Consider the following 7,582-nt stretch of genomic DNA (forward strand, 5'->3'; position numbering starts at 1 on the left):
GTAAGACAGACTTTGTTCAGAGTATGTTGTATGTTGAAGATTCTATGAAATTCAGTAAAGGAGCATGAGAAGGAAAATAGAGGGTAACTCTTGCCATAAGTTAAGATCCAAAGCAGAGATTTCATGAGAAGGAAGAGCTACAGCATTTTGGCATGTGAGAGTCTTTTCAAATTTATCTCCAAAATTCTGCACTAAATATAGAAAAGAAGTTGAACCCTAATGAGTGGAAGCCTTTCTTGATACTTGGTTTATTTGAAGTTGTCAAGTTCAATTTCCTCCTGCGGGAGAAAGAGGAGAATTGTGGAGGTGAGACAGAGAGAGTGGGTATGGAACTGGTGAAGTGGCCTGCCCAAGGCCACATGGTGAGTGGGACAGAACCACAACCAGTAGGCAGGCTTCCTGGCTCCTACAGGAGCAAGGATTTCCCTTCCTGGCCCTTCTCCGTGTTTGTGGCAGCCGCGGTAAATCAATTGCGCACTCTAAGACTCCAATCTACTCTATAACCAAAACGGCCCAGCAGGACGCTTGTGTTTTTCTACTTTTGTCCAACCACCTTTTCACTGGTTGCTGTATGTCACAGATTGATGAATGCCAAGCCCCAGAGAAGGTAACAAGGCAGAAATGAAGGCGATTTTTTTATCAGTCCAGCATATTTCAGAAGCAAACATAAGAATCCCCGAGACAAACTTTATTGTTTCTAGTTCTTTTCCAGAAAACAGTTATCCTGGGACATGTTCTAATCAGGATGTAGGTAATTGGGACTTCGACTGCAGAGTGCAGCGGTCGAGGGACCCTAGTCTCTGGGAGAAAACATGGCAGATGACTGGAGCCATGACAATAAATCAGGGTTGAAATCCTGGCTATGTTCATTTATTCATGTGTTCAACAAGGATCTAGGTGTTTAAGTACCGAAGTGTACTGGTTTTACCTGGTTATTTTGTATATGCCAAGTAACTGGACCACTCTAAGAGTCATTTTCAGTTTTATGGTTGCTGTGAAATGTTTCTTAAAAATCTGATCACAAGAATCGAATCAGGATTAAACCAAGAGGAAAAAAAAAAAAAAAGGCAATTTGATACGGTGCTCCAGAGTAGAACTGCAGTGATGAAGGCATGATTTTACTCTGTTACCATTAGACGAGGTGGCCGAGTGGTTAAGGCGATGGACTGCTAATCCATTGTGCTCTGCACGCGTGGGTTCGAATCCCACCCTCGTCGTGAGGCTCTCTTTGGACTTCTTTGGTCCCTTCAGAACAACTGCTGTGTGAGAGCAGCGCTAGTAAGTAGCTTTCTAGTTGCCATGTTAATGGTGTTTGTCATCACCTGAAATGGAACTTCCTCAAGGGGCTTTTTTGAGGAAGAGTAGCTAACTGAGGAATATAGAAAAACATTGCTTAAAATCATCCACAGAAGTATACACAATAAATTATTATATGTTGTACTTGTAGGAAATTTTCAGCCTATTTTTAGCTGTACTGCAATATTTCACAAAGTTTGCTAATTTAAACTGTCTCCCTTTCCAATAGACTACTTAACCATTACTAAGGATCTCTTGCTTTAATGAAGAGAGTATGCACCTGCTTAGAGACAAAACTGAAAATACATCCAGTAGAATATTTCCTGTTAGATCCAAGGATTCCTCCATTAGCAAAACAGAGAAGAAAGTCAGTATTGTGTAGCTTCTCTTGTGATCTCCATCTCCATCTTGTCAGAAATTTGGGGGAAAGTATTTTTATACATATATTAAAATATTATATTATTTTATAAAATCATTTTATTTAATTTTTATATATGAAATACAGTTTAACTTAGAATTATTAAAATATTTTAAATATACAAGGTATACATATATGTAAACCTATACAGCAAAATTTTGCATTCATTCTTATTTTCCAACCACCTAATTACATTCCCCACAAATAGCCATTTTATCTCTTCCAGAATCATATTAAGCATATATGAATATATACCACATGAAATAAATATAGCTTTTTATCTCAGATAACACAAATGATAACATACTATGCACACTAGTCTGTGTCTTTCCTCTTTCCCTTAATCAATATATCTTGGAGAGGTTTCCGTATCATCACAAAAAGTAACAGTTAATTCTGTTCCAAGGATGTATGATATTTCAACATATGGGTTACTGTATATTACTTAACCAGACCTCTATTGGACATTTAGGTTCCCCATCCCCATCTTTTGTTTTTATAAGCTATGCTAAAATGAATAACTTTGTACATTTATATATAATAATATAGATAGATATTTATATTATTCTTATATATTTAAAATTGAATGTGTGTATTTGTAACACTGTAAGATTAAATTTTTAAAAAGGCATTTGCTATGCCCTAGCATATATGCTTTTGAAATATTTACACATACTTCCAAATTGCTCTCTAAAGGAGTTTTATTAATGTACACTCCAGATAGTAATGTCTGAGGTCCTTGCTCCCCTCACCCTCCCCAATATGCTATGTTGCCAACTTTGGTTTCTCTGTCATTTTAGTAGGTGGAAGTGATATTGCAGTGTAATTTAATTTTCATTTCTCTCATTACAACAAAATATTTGTTACACTTGTAAAAATAGAATATTCCTTGCTTTAGTTAATTTGAATTTTGATTTTTTTTTAAGGTGAGAACAATTTGAAGTATGATTTCTAGGCTGCTTCAAGTGTGTGTAGCGAATGAAGAATTCTGGGCTTCACTCTTGACCTATTAAATTATGATGTCAGGGAATGTGCTCTAGAATCTGTAATTTAATAAAGCACCCAGATGTTTCTCATGTTGATCTTAAAGCCTCATATCTGGTTGAGGTATATATGTATTACATTTAATCAGCCAGAATTCTCTTTATTTCTGTAAATATTCAGCCGAGGAAAGCTGCTCCTGCCATCAGGGTTCAAAGTCACATTCTCATATCTTGGAAAAATTAAAAATTTTGTTTCATATCCTCAGGAAATTGGCTATCTTTAATCCATTCAGTCCTCTACAATGGACACATTCTCTATGTTGATCGTATCTTCAAATCCTGAATTAAATCTTTTTTCTGAAAAAGCAATTTTCCTAGGATATGTCTATAAGTTCTCTGAGGCAACTGTCAAAGAAAAATTGCACTAAATGAAGTTAAGGAAAGAAGGAAGATGGGCAAGGAAGACTTTATTTAAGACTGTTGCAGTAGGGAAGATTGAACTCAATCTAGAATACAAGAGAGGCAACTGAGTGTTTATAGCCAAAGGGGCAGAGTAAGGAGTCATTAGGTGGAAATTACTACAAAGAATTTGATTAAATATCAAGAGTGGAGAAGGGGAGCTTGATTGGATATCAAGGATGCTGAGGGGGATTCTAGATAAACTGGCTAAGCAAGATTCTTGCCCAAATGCTGGGAAGGCCAAGGATGGTTTGTAAGAGGACTCAGAGAAGCTTGACACAATTTTGGTCAAGTAGGTAGTTCTTGTTAATACCCACAGGGATTCCTTCAGCTTCCTGAAGGGATGGGAGACCAACAGCAGGTAAGATTCCCACATAAGTATCCATGTGTTCTCCCAGTCTCTCGTGTATCTGTTACTGATTCTGCCTCCCTATAGCAGTTGTTAATTGGCTTTCTCTTGAGTCCTGGGTCCTCCAGCCAGGTATTTTTCATTACTTGTAATTTACAGACTTTGAATAACATGTGAGTTACTGAATTTGAGCTACAACAAATGGGTCCTTGATGCTAGATATGACCATAATGATTACATCATTAAATTCTCTGTCAGTGTTTGAGATGAAGTGGTTCTCCCATTTGTTATGTCATTTCCAGGAAGGTGTCTATTTGGGTTTCTATGTCACTGCTGTAGATGTCTGAGAACCACAGGCTAGAAATGGGAGAGGCTGGAGGGGCTGCAGTTAGAAACTTCCTACATAGGGAAGGCTATCAGGTCAATTCAGAAGAGAGAGAATATTTTAGGGGGGTACTTTGGATCATATTAGCATCAACAAGGTGGAAAGAAAATAGGAGCATGCCTGCTAAGGCACCACCCCAAGCAGAAATGTTATTTCCCCCTGTAATTAGCATCATCACAGATCATATAAGTGGAGGTACAGTCAAGTGTCCATAGTAGGAAACAAAAGAATCTGTTTTCATAAACTTAGTAACCTTAATTTGTTAGAGTCTTGCATCAGTTCAGTTCAGTTGCTCAGTTGTGTCCGACTCTTTGCTACCCCATGAATTGTAGCACGCCAGGCCTCCCTGTCCATCACCAACTCCTGGAGTTCACTCAGACTCACGTCCATCGAGTCAGTGATGCCATCCAGCCATCTCATCCTCTGTCGTCCCCTTCTCCTCCTGCCCCCAATCCCTCCCAGCATCAGAGTCTTTTCCAATGAGTCAACTCTTCGCATGAGGTGGCCAAAGTACTGGAGTTTCAGCTTTAGCATCATTCCTTCCAAAGAAATCCCAAGGCTGATCTCCTTCAGAATGGATTGGTTGGATCTCCTTGCAGTCCAAGGAACTCTCAAGAGTCTTCTCCAACACCACAGTTCAAAAGCATCAATTCTTCAGCGCTCAGCCTTCTTCACAGTCCAACTCTCACATCCATACATGACCACAGGAAAAACCATAGCCTTTGCTAGACGGGCCTTTGTTGGCAAAGTAATGTCTCTGCTTTTGAATATGCTATCTAGGTTGGTCATAAGTTTCCTTCCAAGGAGTAAGAGTCTTTTAATTTCATGGCTGCAATCACCATCTGCAGTGATTCTGGAGCCCAGAAAAATAAAGTCTGACACTGTTTCCACTGTTTCCCCATCTATTTCCCATGCAGTGGTGGGACCGGATGCCATGATCTTCATTTTCTGAATGTTGAGTTTTAAGCCAACTTTTTCACTCTCCTCTTTCACCTTCATCAAGAGGCTTTTGAGTTCCTCTTCACTTTCTGCCATAAGGGTGGTATCATCTGCATATCTGAGGTTATTGATATTTCTCCCAGCAATCTTGATTCCAGCTTGTGCTTCTTCCAGCCCAGCGTTTCTCATGATGTACTCTGCATAGGGTCTTGCATAACCAACAGTAATTCATAATGAGTCAATGAAATATTTATAGTTCAGTGAGTTATTGGTGAGAGTAGGACTTGATTTAAATTTTTTGTTACATATTGTTGTTCAGGTACTCAGTCATGTCTGACTCTTTGCGACCCTGTAGACTGCAGCATGCTGTGCAATCCAGCATGCAGGATTCTCTGTCCTTCACCATCTCCTAGAGCTTGCTTAAACTCATGTGCTTTGAGTTGATGATGCCGTCCAACCATCTTGTCCTCTGTCATCCCCTTCTCCTCTTGCCTTCAATCTTTCCCAGAATTAGGGCCTTTTCTAATGAGTCAGGTCTTTGCATCAGGTGGCCAAAGTATTGGAGTTTCAGCTTCAGCATCAGTCCTTCCAATGAATGTTCAGGATTGATTTCCTTTAGGATTGACTGATTTGATCTCCTTGCAGTCCAAGGGACTCTGAAGAGAATTCTCCAATACCATAGTTCAAAAGCCTCAATTCTTCAGCGCTCAGCCTTCTTTACGGTCCAACTTTCATATCCATACATGACTACTGGAAAAACTACAGCTTTGACTAGATGGGCCTTTGTTGGCAAAGTAATGCCTCTGCTTTTTAATATGCTGTCTATGTTGGTCATAGCTTTTCTTCCAAGGGGCGTTTTTTAATTTCATGGCTTCAGTCACTATCTGCAGTGATTTTGGAGCCCAAGAAAATAAAGTCTGTCATTGTTTCCACTGTTTCCCAATCTTAAGATTTTGAGCATTGCTAGCGTGTGAAATGATTGCAATTGTGCGGTAGTTTGCAACGTATGAGAACATTAAAATGTCTCGGAAGGAACCTGAGAATAGATCACTGGATTTAAGGGTTGCTTCTTATGACATAGACGAGGTTAATTTCTATAGAACATAGACACCTGTCTTCTCCTAATTTAGTTCCGGCCCAGCTGAAGGAAATCTTTCTTCCCACATGCCCACCTTTCTCTCTCTAACGGCACAGTGTCTTCCCAGAGCTAACCGGACTTTGCAAGTTTGATTAGCTTTATCTCCAACTTGATTCCCGTCTACACACGGAGTACTTTTACAGGGGGACATTTCTTGTCCCTGAGCCTCTGCTCGGGGGGATCTGTTTCCTGGGTGCTTCGGATGCAGGTGTTTGGCACTTTCCGAAGAGGTCTGATCAGAACCTCTTCTCCATTTCCTGCGGGTCCAAGTGGCGGAAGAGAGAAGACACCTGGAGAACCGCGAAGGCAAAGGGCGTTCCACTAACCCGCAGCCTCTCTCACCCGAATTTACACTCCTCTCCGGGCCCCTCCACCGCGTGCAACACTTTCTGTGCACTTGACTCTCTTCAAACGCGGGCGTTCTGTATTGAATCGGGAACGCCTGCTCCCGGCGCAGTGAGGCCAGCGACCCGCCGGGAGGTGAGTTTTTCTGCTTAGACTGCAGGGACCGCGCTCTCCGCGGCTGCAAGTTTTCGAGGAGTTTCCCATCCGGCTTTGCATTTGGGGTGGATGATAAGAATGAGAAGAAGGAATGAGAAAAGACAGACGAGAGTGAATTGTCTGGGTGAAATGGGAAAGGGAAGAGGGGATAAGAAGTGACCCCGGGCGTGTGTGTCACAGCGGAGAAAGCACGCTCCGGGCAGAGGCTCAGCTCCTTGGTACGCGGGGTTTTCGGCTTAGGAGCCCGCGCGGCGGCGAGGAGGCCTTCGTACCTCGGAGATTTTGAGATGCTGTCTGCATCAAGGAATTGGCGCTGCTGGAGCCGTTCCGCCCGGCCCCTGAGAAGTTCCTGAGGTTACTGGGAACCGCCACCATTTCTACTCAGCCTCCCTGCTGTTGAACTTTGTGCGCTTGGAAAGCTTGATTTTAAAGAATCTGTTACTTCCCAGGCGAAGTATTCGGTACTTTGGTTCGAACAGAGTAGGAGAATCCAATACGACCACATTTGTGTAAAGCAAGCGAACACTTTTTCTCCAGTTCCGACGCGAACTATAAAATGTTCCCCTGTGAGGTCCCACCGAGATTCGAACTCGGATTGCTGGATTCAAAGTCCAGAGTGCTGACCATTACACCATGGGACCAACCGAGAGGTTAAGACCCCGTCCGCAATTATAGTTAAATATTGCCTCCACAGTAGGTTTCCAGTAGCTTCAACCCAGACGAGTTAGATCAAGTTTCACTGAGTCCACGCCGATAATGAAATCTGATGCTTTATTGCTGCTGGGGAAGAAGCAATGGGCACAATATAATTCAAGACAATTCACGCACTCTCTCTTCTGCTTCGGTTGGGAGCATAAATTAACTTTCAGAAGACCAGCAGAGACGGATCCAGGTTTTGTAAAGTTTGAAACTTACAAGAGTTTCTTAAGAAGAACACAAGGCTCTTTTTTTAAGAGAAAGAATAGACATTCTCAACACAAAATTAGATACAGTTACTCCAAGACATATATGATGTATCTGAGGGAAAACTGGAGGAAAAAGAGGCTGCAGTCTTAACTAATTTCCATTACAATATACTTTTACAAGTTTTACAAAAATATATGTTCATACAGGG

General features: G+C 41.3%; 2 non-coding genes across 2 annotated transcripts; one reads left to right on the top strand and one right to left on the bottom strand.

Annotated features, from left to right (window-relative positions):
* The first annotated feature begins 1,135 nt into the window (after positions 1 to 1,135).
* TRNAS-GCU lies at positions 1,136 to 1,217 on the top strand. The gene has a single exon. It is a non-coding gene; the product is annotated as a tRNA-Ser (tRNA).
* A 5,820-nt stretch (positions 1,218 to 7,037) lies between these two features.
* TRNAQ-UUG lies at positions 7,038 to 7,109 on the bottom strand. The gene has a single exon. It is a non-coding gene; the product is annotated as a tRNA-Gln (tRNA).
* Between the last annotated feature and the right edge of the window lie 473 nt (positions 7,110 to 7,582).

This window comes from Bos indicus x Bos taurus, chromosome 23 (assembly GCF_003369695.1).
Source record: "Bos indicus x Bos taurus breed Angus x Brahman F1 hybrid chromosome 23, Bos_hybrid_MaternalHap_v2.0, whole genome shotgun sequence".
Classification (NCBI taxonomy): Eukaryota; Metazoa; Chordata; class Mammalia; order Artiodactyla; family Bovidae; genus Bos; species Bos indicus x Bos taurus.